Source organism: Nomascus leucogenys, chromosome 15 (genome assembly GCF_006542625.1).
Source record: "Nomascus leucogenys isolate Asia chromosome 15, Asia_NLE_v1, whole genome shotgun sequence".
In the NCBI taxonomy this organism is placed as follows: domain Eukaryota; kingdom Metazoa; phylum Chordata; class Mammalia; order Primates; family Hylobatidae; genus Nomascus; species Nomascus leucogenys.
The window spans coordinates 64,504,190-64,520,894 of record NC_044395.1 but is presented as its reverse complement, the minus strand read 5'-3'; the positions used below and the strand labels follow the sequence as shown (position 1 = coordinate 64,520,894).

General features: G+C 47.7%; 1 pseudogene; it reads right to left on the bottom strand.

Moving 5' to 3' along the window:
* Window positions 1-5,109: 5,109 nt before the first annotated feature.
* Window positions 5,110-6,552, bottom strand: LOC100588770 (annotated as a pseudogene).
* Between the last annotated feature and the right edge of the window lie 10,153 nt (window positions 6,553-16,705).

The following is a 16,705-nucleotide window of genomic DNA, read 5'->3' as shown; positions in this document are numbered from 1 at the left end:
AGGGGCAGAAACAGTGATGGAGACAGGGACAAGAGATACAGGTACACAGAGGGAGACAAGGACGGAACATACACAGCGAAAGACAGGGTGGAGCGGGGACAGGGCAGAGACAGGAGATGAGGGTAAGAGAGAGACAGGAGGAGACAGAGAGAGAGGGGGACGAGAAAGAGAGTGAGGTAGGCATAGAGACAGAAGGGGTCGGGATGAGACATGGACGGCAACCAGGACTGCGGTGGAGAGCAGGGGAGGGATGAGACAAAACAGAGGCAGGAATCGTGAGACAGACACGTATGCCCAGGGACAGTCTGAGAGAGACAGGGCCAGGGACAGCCAGGAGCGCGGGAGCAGAGGCTGAGGGCGGAGAGGAAACGCCTCCGGGGAGCTTAGACACGAGGGCTGGAGCGCAGAGGGGGCCCAGGGATGGTGCTGGAGGCTCTGGGGTGCGGCCTCCACGGGGCTGCGGAGAGGGAGGGTCGTGGGAGCTAGGTCCCTCTACCCTGACTTGTCCCGAGGCCCACACGACCCTGCACCTTCAGGGCCTGCCTGCCTCTCCCCCAGTTCCCTCAGCTCCATCTGCGATATGCGACCCTGTCCTGTGACCTTGGGCTCAGGATGTGATGGATGTCAGAAAGGAAGCGTACCCCGCGACTTGTTTATTGTTCTTCAGTCTCTTACCCCTGTTCTCCAGGGCCCCCCGCTTTTTTTTCTCCAGGGAAGCCACCTAGACTCAGTCTGCACCTGGCCCAGACATCCCTGCACACATTCAGTCACCAGCTCTCCCGTGCTGTGGGACAGCGGGACACATTCAGAATCCTTACCAAGAGAAGGGAACAGATAACTCTTCCGTCGCTCCTGAGCTGGGTTGGGCAGCTCGTCCACTCAACCCCCAGCCTCCTCCACCGATCTTGGCAGGTCCTGTAGATGGGGAGTTCAAGACCCATGGAGAAGCCGCGGGAAGGGCGTGTCTTTGTTTCCAGCTGAAGTCCTTGGGGGTTGATATAAGGACTCCTGGAATTCTCCCCAAGTTTGTCAGGACAGAGGGGAGTGCGCCTCTCCTCAGGTAATCCCTCCCTCGTCATCCCTTCTGGGCTTCGCAGGAGGACTCTCTATCCCCAATCTCCCAATCTCCGGAACCACTCCATGCCAGGGGATTTTTTCGAGGTTCTCAAATTACCTCTTGTCAAATGTTTTTATTGTGGCAAAATACACATAACATAAAATTTACCATCTTAGCCACTTTAAGCTATAGTTCTGTGGTAGTAAATACATTCATATTTATGTATTAATACATCCATCTCCATAACTCTTTGAATCCTGTAAAATCAAAACTCTGTACCCGTTAAACAATACCTTCCATTTCTCCATCCTACCTGCAAACCGCCATTCCTCTTTCTGTCTCTATGATTTTGTGTTGTTTTTTTTCAGACAGTCTTTCACTCTGTCACTCAGGCTGGAGTGCAGCAAGGAGATCGTGGTGCAGTCTTGCATTCCTTGGCTCAAGCGATCCTCCCGCCTCAGCTTCCTGAGTAGCTGGGACTACACGTGCACACCACCATGCCTAGCTAATTTTTAAATCTTTTGTAGAGATGGGGGTCTCACTATGTTGCCCAGGTTGGTCTCTGTTATTTTGAGCAGGGACCTCGTATAAGTGGAATCATACAGTATTTATCTGTTTACTTATTTATTTTTGAGATAGTCTTACTCTGTCACCCAGGCTGTAGTGCAGAGGTGGGATCATAGCTCACTGCTGCCTCAACCTTCTGGGCTCAAGCGATCCTCCTGCCTCAGCCTCCCAGAGTATTGGAATTACAGGTGTGAGCCTCCACACCCAGCCCAGTATTTGTCTTTTTGGCTTATACTCCTTTTATATATCCCATTTCCTTATCCATCCATCCATCCATGGACATTCGGGTTGCTTCCACATTTTAGCTGTTGTGAATAATGCTGCTGTGAACATGGGTGTACACATATCTGCCTAAGATATTTGTATCTGCTTTCAATTCTTTTCAATATATACCCAGAAGTGGAATTCCTGGATCATACAGTAATTCTCTTTTTGTTTTTCAAGGAACTGCCACAGTGTTTTCCACAGAGGCTTTTCCATTTTCCATTCTCATCAGCAATGCATCAGTATTCCGATTTTGACACATCCTTGCCAACACTTGTTATTTTCTGTTTTTCTCAAATGACTTTTTAGGTCTAAACTTGTAGAGATTTAGACCCGATGGCTCAACTGCTTCAAAAAGTTCTCCCTCCTGGTGTGTGAGGTGCACCTCTCCCCCTCAATATATCCTCTACTGGGAGTCCAAGGGATCTCAGAATTGGGAAATCAGATGGGGTCACTGCTCTCAGACCCTCCCATGGCTCTCCATTGCCCTCATGATCAAGTTCAAGCTCTTGCTGGCCCGCCATGTCCTCGGTGCTAGCGCTCCAGCCTGCCTCCCCCTCTTCTTGGCTTTCTTTGCAGCCATCACACACTAATCTTTTGGTTCAGAGCTGTTCTCTCTGGCTGGAATGCCCACTTCATTCCCTGCCCTCCCACACAAAACAAACAAAAACAAACAAACCCAAGCCTGGTTGACTCCTATTTATCCATTGGGTCTCAATTTGGATATCACTGCTTCCTGGAAGCCTTCCCTGATGCCGCTAGACTAGGTTGGGCATCCCTGCCGTGTCCCATAATAGTACCTCCTCTCTTTTGGTCACTCAAATGACCTTGTTGAAGTGTTTGCAATACAGTGCAAGGTCTTAGGGCAGAACTATGTCATCTTGTTTCTCACTCACTCCCCAGCCCTACCGTGGTGCCTAGCCCATCACTCTGCATGTCATAGGTCCTCTCTTATCTGTTTGTCAAATGAATGGATTAGGCTAATCTGAAATCTTTGTGTTGGAGAATCCTGCTCTTGCTTCCAGGGAAGAAATTCTCATCCCCTGACTCCACTCTGCACTCTCTGAAGAGGGATCATCCTGCCCTCTTCATTTCCTCTCTCTCCAGGGACAGGAAACTTCTTCCCTCATGGGTCAACCTCTGCCTGGAAGAAAGTCCTTCCTCATCTGAGGAATTTGCAGGTGGCCATACCCCTTCCCCAGTGAAGCTCACTAGCACTAGGAGCAACTGAAGCTTGCATGCAGGGTCAAGCAGAGATATGAGGGGAGGCAGAGTCCCAGTGCTGCCTAAGGCCCTGGCTCCAGCTGTCTCAGAGACCATGATCTAGCCCTGTCATTTCTTTTTCTTTTTTTCTTTTCTTTTCTTTTTTTTTTTTTTTCTTTTTGAGACAGAGCCTTGCTCTGTTGCCTAGGCTGGAGTGCAGTGGCACAATCTCGGCTCACTGCAACCCCTGCCTCCTGGGTTCAAGTGATTCTCCTGCCTCAGTCTCCCGAGTAGCTGGGATTACAGGCACCCGCCACCATGCCCAACTAATTTTTGTGTTTTTAGTAGAGATGGGGTTTTACCATGTTGGCCAGGCTGGTCTCGAACTCCTGGCCTTAAGTGGTCCACCCACATCAGCCTCCCAAAGTGCTGGGATTACAGGCATGAGCCACCATGCCTGGCTTAAGCCCTGTCATTTCTACAGTTTAGTCCTTGAATCAATAAATTCCTTCTGTCTAAACTACTTTTGGTTGGGCTTCTGACACTTGCAACCAAGAGTTCTGGTCAATACAATCTTTAAAGACTTAACACATTTATAGGTAATCAAACAAATGGTAGTGGTGATTAGAAGCTTTATTGTAAGATGCTACAGGGTTAGCTGGGCAGGAACTGGCCTTTCCAGGCCGCAGGATGTGGAGTTTGGATTTCTGTCTCTGCAGGCATCCATTTGCATCTGCTGATCAGCATAGGAGCTGAGAAGCATTCCAAGGAAGTGTTTTAAACTATGTCCACTTCTGAGTTCAGACCTATATAGACAGGTCTCTCAGATGGCAGAGGTGAGGGAACTTTGGAAGCCAGCCTGCACATGTGTGCACGTGTGTGTGTGTGTATGTATGATGGGGTAGGCAAAGAGGCTTCCTGAGAACTCACCATCAAAGAAGAAGGAGACAGGCAGAGTGGGAAGGACTCAGCAAGGGCCTCATACCAGAACGGCTGGTGGTTGAGAGTCTGATATGGGGAGCTCATCCTGACTAAGACCTCCACCCCCAAAATGTGTGTACTCCTGGGGGAGCTAAAAATGCTGTAGCATGAAACACTGTCACCACAATCTTGCTGTGAAGCCTCCTTGCAGAGCAGGACAGCTTCACTTCCAAGAATGATGACAAATTCTGGAGCCTGGTTGCTGGGTTTCGACTCTGGTTCCACCATTGATGAGCTGTGTGACTTAGGGTAAGTTATTCAACCTCTCTGTGCCTCAGTTTTCTCATCTGTAAACTAGTTTTTGTTTGTTTTTTTAGAGACAGGATGTCTCTCTGTTGCCCAGGCTGGAGTGCAGTGGCACAATCACTGCATCCTCAAACTCCTGGGCTCAAGTGATCCTCCTGCCTCAGCCTCTCCAGTAGCTAGGACTTCAGGCACGGGCCACCATGCCCAGGTTAAATTAGTTCATTTTATGATTAGATGAATTAAAATACATAAAGTGTTGGAATAGTGCCTGGCACATTAAATAAATCAGCTATTTAACCACCACCACCATGACAACCCCTTCTCCCTCTTTTTAAAAATTTTTTTATTTATTTTTAAACCCAAGCTGACTTTCATGACAATTTAAAAAGTTTAAAATATATCTCTGGCAAAGAATAGTGCAGGGGTAAGGATCCAGGCACAGTCCGACATCTCTCTGAGGCCTCCACACAGGCCCCTCAAACCGCACCCACTCTGACCATACACCACTTTCGACAGACCTGGTCCCGCAGCTGTCCCTTCCTTTGGGGAAGTGGGGAAGGGATGGCTTTAGGGGGATGCAGAGCCCATCCTCAGCCCTGCCATCTGCCCCACTTCTTAGGACTTCCTGGGACTGACTGTCCTTCCCTTGACTCCCCATCCCTCTGGTCCCCTGGTCTCACACGGCATGGCCCCTCCCGCCCTCTGGCTTCTGCTGGTTCTAACCATTTTCTCTGATCCCTAGTGCCACCTCCACATGGTCCTCCTCAGCCACTTCAGCCTAGTCCTCCTTCTCAGGTAGAGACCTTTGACTTGACCCCAGTCCTGTCAGTCCCTGCTGTAGAAAGCACACAGTCCCAGCTCCCTGAGGCCCCACTTTTCTGGACCTGGCTGTACAGGGCTGAGTTGTGGCTTTTGCTGCTCCTGCCAGTTGCAGTACTAGGTTCAGGGAAGGCTGGGCCCTGGGACTTGGAAGCAGGGAGGGTCTTTGTTCTCTGGGTAGGTGGCACAGCGTAGTCATCAGTGGCAGGGTTGTAGGGGAGCTTGTAGCCCTCCTACTTTACCTGAGCTTGACATCCCACGCATCTTTGGGCTCCTAAGGCAGATCATAAAGGCCCTGGGGAAGGGCTGGGGCCAGGGCCTCGGGTTCATCATAGATGGGATCCTTTTTGGGGTCCGTCAGCTTAGCCTTCAGCAACTGCTGCTGCTCATGCTCATACAAGTCCCAACAGAGAGGTTTCTTCCATTGTACTCCCTTTCCTGCCCGAGAAAGGGTGCTGTCCAAGAGGTCTGAGTATAGGGAGCCCTGGGATGGGCCTGAAGCAATGTGCAGGGAGCCTAAGGGCTCAGCATACAGGGCTGGGGGGCTGTCAAGGAGCTCTTGGGGCCAGGTGGGGAAGATAGCTTCCCCTCTGCCACCTTCCTTTCAGAGGAATCAGCTCTGAGAACATTGTGCCCCTGTCTGGCCTTTCCCTGGGCCTTCTGCCGGTGGATGGCAGTCTCACCTGCCTGGAAGATGTCATTTCCCTGTGCCGTCTGGAAAGTGAAGGTTCCAGGGCCCAAGAGGCAGCGGCGCTGGCCTCAAAAGAGGACATGACCTTGTCCCGGCCATAGCGATGCAACAGAGTGTAGGGCCAGGACAGGAGCAGCTCCAGTACCTGAGTCTGGGCTCCCATGGTCAGGAGAGTCAGCCTTTCAGCCTCCACCCTCAGCACATAGGAAGCATGCAGGCCACAGTGCTCGACTGCCTCAGTCCTCTGCACCGTTACCCAGAACTGGGGTCCTTCCCAGGTGGGGCTGCACAAGGAGTTCTCCAGCATCTCTAGGGCAGAAAGCTCAGGTGGGTTATTGGTAGGTTCCAGAGTCCAGCTGCCTTTCCGAAAGGGGTTTTGGCACAGCGTCTGCAACCAGGCTGCACTGGACGGCACATCAACAGCCAGCAGGTGCTAGTGCTGTGCAGTGTCCAGGTGGAAGGCAGTGGTGCTGGGCTCAGGGAGGCTCTCCACGGCCACGGGGGCCAAACTCATACACTTCGCCAGATGGATCACCTTGCAGTCCAGACGGCACGAGCTCCCTCGGCCACTCCCAGAGCTCGACCCCTCATGGTCAAAGAACTCGAGCCGCGCTACACCATGGGGACTGGCCGGGTAGAGCACAGCCCAGGTCTTCCTCCACCTCTTGGTCCCAAAGTGCTGACTCTGCGAAAAGAGTGGCCCTTCCATCACAGCTCTGTCCATGGCCCCCAGCGGTTCCTTCCACCCTTCTCCCTCTTATCAAGTGACTGAGTACTGTGGCACTGACAGATCCACACCAGACTCTGGCCAGGCTCCCTCTGATCTGTTACTCCTGAAACTTGCATATATAACCCAGACACGATGCACCACAGCATCACCTTTACCTGAAAGATTCAGAAGGCATCAGGGCCCTGCAGAGTTACCCAGCCTGATGCCTTCATTTTTGCAGATGAACAGACCAAGGCCCAGCGAGGGATCCTATAGAAAGAGTAAAACCAATGAGCATGTGTCAGAGGAGGAGTCCCCCACAGAAGGAGCGGCAGGTAAAAGGATCCTTGGGGACAGATACAGTGGGGACTGCCCTGGATCTTCTGCTTCGTTCCCTGCTCTGACATTAACTTAGTCTGTGAGCTCAGGCAGTGGAAGCGGTTGAGGAAGGACCTGTGCCCTGGAGAACTCTTTCTGCCAATGGTAATTTGGAGAGTGGTATCCTGGGGATTCCCAGGTGTCACCACTTTATTCTCACTTCTGCCAGAAACACTGATCTTAGCCTCCCTTCGGAAATCTGAGCAAGAATGTCCTAGGCTCAGAGTGTGACCACTGCGCTGGCTTCTTACTCCAGCGCACTCCTGCCAGCCCTCCTCTCCTCTGGGGGAGTACACGGAGCAACGGCTCCTCCCTACCATTGAAATGCATCTTTGTACCCTCCAAAGTGATGTCTTCAGTGTCATCGTTATTCAATTATGATCAGAAGCCGAGCTTGATCAGACGTCCAATATAACTTCTATTAAATCATGAAACTTCTTTTTTTTTTTTTTTTTTTGAGATGGAGTCCCGCTCTGTCACCCAGGCTGGAATGCAATGGCACAATCTCGGCTCACTGCAACCTCCGCCTGCCGGGCTCAAGCGATTCTCCTGCCTCAGCCTCCCGAGTAACTGGAATTACAGGCATGCGCCACCGTGCCCAGCTAATTTTTGTATTTTTAGTAGAGACGGGGGGGGGGGGGGTTTCACCATGTTGCCCGGGCTGGTCTTGAACTCCTGACCTCAGGTGATCCACACGCCTCGGCCTCCCAAAGTGCTGTGATTACAGGCGTGAGCCACCGTGCTAGTGGGATGCCTTCTTTAAGGATTTCCCAGTCTGGTGGGCACATGGGAACTTATCTGGGGAGAGGGGGCATTTCTCTTTAGAATGTCTTAGTTGTTAGTGTAAGACAGTGGTAGAGAGAAGTCTTGTTGATTCCTTTAAAAAGGGGAAAGGAAAAGTTTGACCCTACTAACCTTGCTATGCTCTGACAAGCTTATACAGGTGATATGGTTTGGCTGCGTCCCCAGGCAAATCTCATCTTGAATTATAGCTCCCGTAATTCCCACGTGTTGTGGGAGGGACCCGATGGGAGGTAATTGAATCATGGGGGTGAGTATTTCCTGTGCTGTTCTTGTGGTAGTGAATAAGTCTCACGAGATCTGATGGTTTTATAAATGGGAGTTCCCCTGCGCAAGCGCTCCTGTCTGCTGCAATGTAAGACCTGACTTTCTTTGCTCTTCATTTGCCTTCTGCCATGATTGTGAGGACTCCCCAGCCATGTGGAACTGTGAGTACATTAAACCTCTTTCCTGGCTGGGTGCGGTGGCTCATGCCTGTAATCCCAGCACTTTGGGAGGCCGAAGTGGGTGGATCACCTGAGGTCAGGAGTTCCAGACCAGCCTGGCCAACATGGTGAAACCCCGTCTCTACTAAATATACAAAAAATTAGCCGGGCATGGAGGTGCCATGCCTGTAGTCCTGGCTACTAGGGAGCCTGAGGCAGGAGAGTCGCTGGAACCTAGGAGGCGGAGGTTGCAGTGAGCCGAGATCATGCCACTGCATTCCAGCCTGGGCGACAGAGTAAGAACCCATCTCAAAAGAAAAAAAAAAAGTTTCTTTCCTTTATAAATTATCCAGTCTCGGATATGTCTTTATCAGCAGTGTGAGAACAGACTAATACACCAAGTTATTGTGCATGGGAAGGAACCTGCCAATGGGCTGCCATAATGAACAATTATGGAGTGGTCATCCAGCACCATTCTTCCCTCTTGGGAACTGTCACATCCATCTAGATGGCTACCCAGGGACCATTGCTTTTACATAATCCTTCCCTCAGTCATAATTGGTCCAGGTGTGGACCCTTTTCAAAGATGGGTCAGTAAAACCTTTCCTTACCATTTTTTCTTATTTGAACTTAGAAACAAGTCATTCTTTTGTTTGTTTCTTTGTTTTTGCTTTTTAAGAAATAGAGTCTTGTGTGTCACACAGGCTGAAGTTCAGTGGCGCAATCATAGCTCATTGCAGCCTTGACTTCCTGTGTTCAAGGGATCCTCCCACCTCAGCCTCCCAAGTAGCTGGGACTATAGGTATGTGTCGCCACAGCCAGCTAATTAAAAAAGATTTTTTTTCTGTAGAGTTCTAGTATATTGTCCAGGCTGGTCTCAAACTTCTGGGCTCAAGTGATCCTTCTGCCTTGGTCTCCCAGTTCTCTGGGATTATAGGTGTGGACCACCATGCCTGGCCCAAGTCATTCTTTTTTGAATGGTGAAAGCTATAAATATGAAGTTCAGGAACTGTCTGCAAGCATATTTTCCATCATGAAGAGAAAAAAGGTGATCTGCAGTGAAGAAAGCAGAAATAAAAAGTTGAAGCAAAAGATAAAGATAATTCTATTAGGATTTAAGTTCCTAGTTCCAGTTATTCCTGAGACATCCTTGCTTTTTTTGCAAATTAGTTGTTCAGCCCCTTATTGGATTTTATTACCCAATACATTCTTCTTTATGTTTAATCTGGTTCAAGTTGGATTTCTGTCACTTCCAAGCAAAGGAATTCCAATTTAAAAATCGGTACAAGGTGTAGAGTGATGCACATGGCAGAACCTAAAACATGGAACTGGCCCTGTTGATGTTGAGGGTGGGATATAGTAAGACTCCCTCCATCCTGAGTCTGGAAGTGAGCTGTTCGTTAAGTGGCGACTGAAGCAGCCGGGGAAATGACTGTATGGTGTCTTTTAGAACAACCTCCCCTATCTCTGCCCCATGGTTGCAGCTTCAGAGGATTCAGTAGGAACATGGCAAAATATTGGAGCACATTGTCTACACTTGGCAACCCCAGGAAGATACTTCCAGGGAGGGACAAGCACATGACGAGCAGTATGACAATTTGTAACTCTGGTGAGGCCTCCTCTGCCTGGGGCCAGCAATCCAAGGTGGCTGCAGGAAAATAATCATGTGCTTTGCAGACTGGCTGCAGGCAGATTCCGTGCACACCCTAAAGTGAATGCATTGATTAGGAAAGGGGGACTGTCTGAAATGGGGATATCTGGGATGAGCTAGAGGAATGAGGGACCCATGACTCTCCCAATCCCCCCTTGGTACCCTGGCCTGACAGTAAAGGTCAACATTTGTTTTTCTTTTTTTGGCATCTGGCATTTGAAACCACTTCTAAGTTAGGGAAATTCCCCATCTAATAGATGCCAGATACTTGTTTTCTGAACTTCCCTCACAACCAGGGTGCAGACATTTGACCTTGTCTCAGCCAGTCCCATACATGGATCACAGACTAAGCTAAGAAATCTGTAGATAAGGAAATGAGGATTCAGAGACCCTCAGAACTCCCTCCAGGGACAATGGGCTTGTAGTAAGACCTAGTTCTAGAGGCAGCAGGGACCCTACAGAGCTTGCTCTTGGCAGCAGGAAGGGGCAGCGGTGGCAGCATTGTCCTCCTGGAGAAAACCCTGCAGCTTAATTTAGAGCATTGTTCTGGTTTCCTGTGTGGCTCTCTATCTGGTTCTCTAGTTGTTCCTGTAATTCTCTGAGATACCTAATATCTTTTATACAGTTAATGAATTATTTTTTTGCTTAAATAAGATGGAGTTGGTTTTGTTGCTTGTAACTAATGACTCTGACTGATACATAAATTGGTACTAGATTGACTGAAGGCATCAGACTTTCAGAGAAATAGCTGGAATCTAGGAGGTTGTGTGGCCTGTTGGGGGACTAAAGGTAATGAAAATCCAGAGATGGGGTGGCACTTGGTGGCAAAATAGCTCATCCGCTTATTACTAGTGGTTACCTGGAATGAAGTGTCCATTGAGAACAAAGACTTGGGGGACTGTCTGACATGAGTCTGAAGGGAATGAGGAACAAATGGATTGTGAGGTGGTGTGGACAGCTTAAAGCGAGAATGAAAACATCAAACTCAAAGTTTGCTCTCACTCTGTCCTGTGTGAGAACTAGAGCATTGTTTGGAAGAGGTATATGCTGGGGTGGTTATGTATGGGAGAATTTGGATGGCTGAGAGCTCTGAGCTTCTATGAACTAGGGTAGGTTGTATACCACCTAAGGGAAAATCCAAAATGACAATGGTATAAACAAAATAATAGATTCTTTCTTCTTCACTAAAACTAAATCTGTGGGTAGGGAGTCCAGTGCTGGCGTGGCTACTCCATGGGCCTCCTACTCCTTCCTTCTTTTTGTTTTCTCTTCCTAGAGTGTGGTTTCTATCCTCAAGCTCACCTAATGTTCTAAGATAGCTGTTGGAGTTCCAACCATCACATCCACATTCTAGGAAGCCAGAATGAAGAAGAAAGCAAGCAAAAAGTACATCTCTCAGTGAGACATCTCCCTGTAAGGAACCTTCTTAGAGGCTCCGTGCAGCACTTCTGTTTACTTTGTATTTGCCTGAATTTAGTTGTGTGAGCACATCAAACTGAAAGGGAGACTAGAAAAAGGAATGATTTTTAACTGGGCACATTAGTATCCCAAATGAAATAGGGTCTTCATTGCTGAGGAATAAGGAGAGAATCGATATCAGGCAGGGATGTTACCCATTGCTACATAACAATTACCCCACAACTTAGTAGTGGAAAACAATACACCCTTATTATGTAATAGTTTCTGTGCATCAGGAATTTAGGAACAGCTTACCTGAGTCCCCTGCTTCAGGGTCTCTTCCAAGGCTACAATCAAGGTGTCAGATCTGCAGTCTCAAATCAGGGCTTGGCTAAGGCCAGGTCTGCTTCTAAGCTCACGCACCTGGCTCTTTTTAGGGCTCAGTGCCTCAAGAGCAATTGGACTGAAGGGCTCTGTTTCTTATCAGATGTTGGCCAGAGGTCACCCTCAGTTTCTTGCACTGTGGACCTCCCCATCAGGACAAGCATGTTAGAAGGGTCAGAGGGAATGTCAGCAAGACAGAAGGCAGCCTTTTGTAGCCTAATCTTGGAAATCACATCCCGTCATTTTTGCCATATTCTGCTCCTTAGAAGTAAATTACTAGCCAGGTGCAGCGGCTCACATCTATAATCCCAGCACTTTGGGAAGCTGAGGCAGGAGGATCACTTGAGCTCAGGAGTTTGAGGTCGTGAGCAACATAGCAAGACACCATCTCAACAGAAAGTATAAAAATTAGCCAGGCATGGTGGCATGCATCTGTAGTCCCAGCTACGCAGGAGGCTGGGGCAGGAGGATCGCTTGAGCCCAGTAGTTCCAGGCTGCTAGTGAGCTATGATCACAGTATTGCAACCCAGCCTGGGTGCACTTACCAAAGAGTCTGGATTCCATGCGTCCGTTCTAATAGCTGGGGGTAGTCCTAATAACTTTTATTTATTTATGTATTTATTTGGAGACAGAGTCTCAGTCTGTCACTCAGGCTGGAGTGCAGTGGCACGATCTAGGCTCACTGCAACCTCTACCTCCCAGGTTCAAGTGATTTTCTTGCCTCAGCCTCCCAGGTAGTAGCTGGGATTACAGGCGTGCACCACCATGCCCGGCTAATTTTTTTTGCATTTTTAGTAGAGATGGGGTTTCACCATGTTGACCGGGTTTGTCTCGAATTCCTGGCCTCAAGAGATCCACTCGCCTTGGTCTCCCAAAGTGCTGGGATTACAGGCATGAGCCGCCACACCCAGCCTTATGACTTTTTAAAAAAGGATGAGTTGGCCGGGCGCGGTGGCTCACGCTTGTAATCCCAGCACTTTGGGAGGCCGAGGCGGGTGGATCACGAGGTCAGGAGATCGAGACCACGGTGAAACCCTGTTTCTACTAAAAATACAAAAAAAAAATTAGCCGGGCGTGGTGGCGGGCGCCTGTAGTCCCAGCTACTCGGAGAGGCTGAGGCAGGAGAATGGTGTGAACCCAGGAGGCGGAGCTTACAGTGAGCCGAGATTGCGCCACTGCACTTCAGCCTGGGCGACAGAGCGAGACTCTGCCTCAAAAAAAAAAAAAAAAAAAAAAAGGATGAGTTAATTGTTTTCTAGAGCCTATAATAACATCTTATTATTTACTTTATCATATATCCATCCACCTATTCTTCTGTCAATCCACTGTATTTTTTGAATGCGTTTCAGAGTAAGTTTCAGACATCCATATGCTTGGCCTCTAAATACTTCAGTGTGTATATTATTATGTTGAAAAATTGTTGGCTTTAAGAAAGTGTTAGACCTTTTCCCAAAGGGTTGTGCCATTTTACACTTCCACCAATAATGTATGTGAATTCTTGTTTCATATCCTCTTGAACATTAAATAGTGTCAGTATTTTTAATTTTATTTATTCTGATGGATATATAGTGGATTTAATTGCTTTTTCAGTTGGTTGACTGAAACCTGGATTCCATGATGAAGTTAAATGAAATTGAGATGCCAAGAATCCTTTGGTAAAATGTGGAAGAAAGAATCAAAAGAATTAGGGAGACGGGAATTTGGCGTGGGTTTATAAATGTGACTCATTCACTCCTAGCTCTGTCCCCTAGGAGGGCCCGGGGACATTCTCTTCACCAAGGCATTGAGAAATATATTTGTGTGAGTGATGGTATCTTCAGAAAGTACTGTAATAACCAGTTTCTGTAGGTTGGAGATATTGGGGGAAGACACTACAGATGAAACAGCCTCCCTGATTTCTTTTTTTTCTTTTCTTTTTCTTTTTCTTTTTTTTTTTTTTGAGATGGAGTCTCGCTCTGTTGCCCAGGCTGGAGTGCAGCAGCGTGATCTCGGCTCACTGCCAGCAACTCCTCCCGAGTTCACACCATTCTTCTGCCTCAGCCTCCCGAGTAGCTGGGACTACAGGCGCCCGCCACCACGCCCGGCTAATTTTTTGTATTTTTAGTAGAGATGGGGTTTCACCGTGTTAGCCAGGATGGTCTTGATCTCCTTAACCTCGTGATCCGCCCGCCTCGGCCTCCCAAGGTGCTGGGATTACAGGCGTGAGCCACCGTGCCCGGCCTTTTTTTTTTTTTTTTTTGAGACTGGATCTTGCTCTGTTGTCCAGGCTGGAGTGCAGTGGCATGATCATGGCTCATTGCGACCTCCACCTCCTGGGCTCAAGTGATTCTCCCACCTCAGCCTCCCAAGTAGCTGGGACTGCAGGTGCATGCCACCATGCCCAGCTAATTAAAAAAATATATATTTTTTAGAGACAGGGTTTTGCTATGTTGCCCAGGCTTGCCTTGAGCTTCTGGTTTTAAGCCATCTTCCCACCTTGGCTTCCCAAAGTGCTGAGATTGCAGTCATGAGCCACCGCTCACCATGTAGGCGCCCTCATTTCCACCAGCATGATGGAACCCTGGGGTTGTGAGGGTGGGGTGGGGTACTTCACTGCCAGGGGCAAGATGGGTGTGGTTACTCTCATTGTCAGCTGCTCTGAGTGGTCTGACCTGCAGAGACCTTTGCTGGTTGATCATTTTGAGATCACTGAGTCCCTAGGATTAAAGAATGTGGGCAGTTCACTAAGATTCTAACGGATCTGTAAAACCCAAAACCCTCTGGAACTGATGAAAAGGGGACCCACTTAAGACAATAGGATGGGGAATAATGGAGTTATGATCTCTCACTGAATTTTCTGTCCTGGGTTAGTTCACAGACTTAGAACCCCATGAATGGGGTGAAGGCAAGTTTACTTAAGCAAGATTTATAAATACCTCCTTATATATTTCTTTCTTTCTTCCTTTCTCTTTCTTTCTTTCTCTTTCTTTCTTTCTGTCTGTCTTTCGATCTTTTCTTTTTTCTTTTCTTTCTTTCTTTCTTTTTTTTTTTTTTTTTTTTTACAGAGTCTCACTCTGTCACCCAGGCTGGAGTGCAGTGGCATGATACCGGCTCACTGCAACCTCCACCTCCCGGGTTCAAGCAATTCTCCTGCCTCGGCCTCCTGAGTAGCTGGGATTACAAGTGCCCGCCACCACACCCGGCTAATTTTTGTGTTTTTAGTAGAGACAAGGCTTCACCATGTTGGCCAGGCTGGTCTAGAAATCCTGACCTCAAGTGATCTGCCCGCCTCGGCCTCCCAAAGGGCTGAGATTACAGGTGTAAGCCACAGTACCCAGCCTCCCTTTGTATTCCTTATAGGCTCCCCCGAAAGGCCTGTGGTCATTTTCCAGGATAACCATTGTAGGTTTAACTGTGTCTCCTCCAAAAGATATGTTGAAGTTCTGGTCCCCAGTACCTGTGAAATAGGTGACCTTATTTGGAAATAGTTTATTTGCAATCAGGTTAAGGTGAGGTCATACTGGTTTAGCCCTAATCCAATGACGGTCTCCTTAGAAGAAGCTTTTTTTTCTTTTCTTTTCTTTCTTTCTTTTTTTTTTTAACCTTATAAGAAAGGAGAAATTTGGACACAGAGGGAACACCATGTGAAGATGGAGAATAAATTTCCGTTGTTTCAGGCTACCTTGTGTATAGTATTTTGTTATGGCAGCCCTAGGAAATGGATCCAGTAACTGTGACCTTGGGAGTGTTGGACGTTGGCTCTAATGCTGATCTTTGGAGTTTTAGTGGGCACAGTGATTAATGAATCACTCAGAGTGAATGAAGGCTTATGGAGTCAAGTGATAAATTGACTTTTGATTTTTTTCTGAGACAGGGTCTTGCTATGTTGCCCAGAGTGGAGTGCAGTGGCATGATCATAACCCACTACAGCCTCGAACTCCTGTACTGAAGCCATCCTCTTGCCTCAGCCTCCTGATTAGCTGGAACTACAGGTGTGTGCCACCATGGCTAGCTGCCTTTTTTTTTTTCTTTTTAAATTTTTGTAAAGACAGGGATCTCACCATGTTGCCTAGGCTGGTCTCGAACTCCTGGGCTCAAGTGATCCTCCTGCCTTGGCCTCCCAAAGTGCTAGGATTACAGGTGTGAGCCACTGTGCCCGGCTGCAACTTTTGATTTCAGTCTACCTTACTGTCACCCCAGTTCTTAAACCCATTTTCCCATCATTTCTTTAGTTCCCGAGTGTATAGTTAGACTAGATATATTCAGCAAACGGCAGAATCCCCATGTTTCTCCAGTCCATGGAATATGGCCACTGTGGTTGAAAGGGTCGAGCAAAAGCACTAAACCTTCCTCCCTATTGAAATTATAAACAAAGAGCAATAATGCCTTGCTGGGGGAAATGCGAGATTAGTGCAACCATCAAAGATCTGAAAATTTAGAGGTGAAAATTCTTGTTACTTATCCATTTAATTTACCTGTTTGGCTCATGAAGAAGTCAGAAGGGCCTTTGAGAACAACGGTGGATGATTGAAAGGTTAAGACAGGTGATGACTGCAGTTGCATTGCTCTTACAGATGTGGTTTCTCCACTAGAGCAAATCAACAGCGCCTCTCCCACCTGCAATAAAGTTATTAACTTGCAAGTGTTTTTTTCCCTATTTCAATAAGCAAAGAAGACCAGAGGTAATTTTGTTTATCCTGGCAGGGGCAGAAGTACATTTTCACTATTTTGCTTCAAGAATTATGTCAGCTCTCTGCCTCTGTGCCACAATTTAGTACATAGGGACTTTGATAATCTTAAAGTCCCATAACACATTACACTGGCGAGCTATGATTATGATAAAGTGCTGATAAATCCTAAATAGCAGAAAGTACTGGGTGCCCTGAATGCCTTAGTGAGTTGTTGTTGTCAGCGTTTTGGATTTAAGCCATTCTAGTCGGTGCATAGTGATATCTCTTTTATTGTTTTAATTTGCAATTCCCTGATGACATAATGTTGAGCATCTTTCATGTATTTATTTGCTGTCTGCACATATCCTTTGGTGAGGTGTCTGTTCCTATCTTTTGCTAATTTTTAAATCAGGTGATTGTTTCTTTATTGTCAAGTTTGAAAGGTTCTTGTCTATTTTGGACACCAGTCCTTTATATGTGTT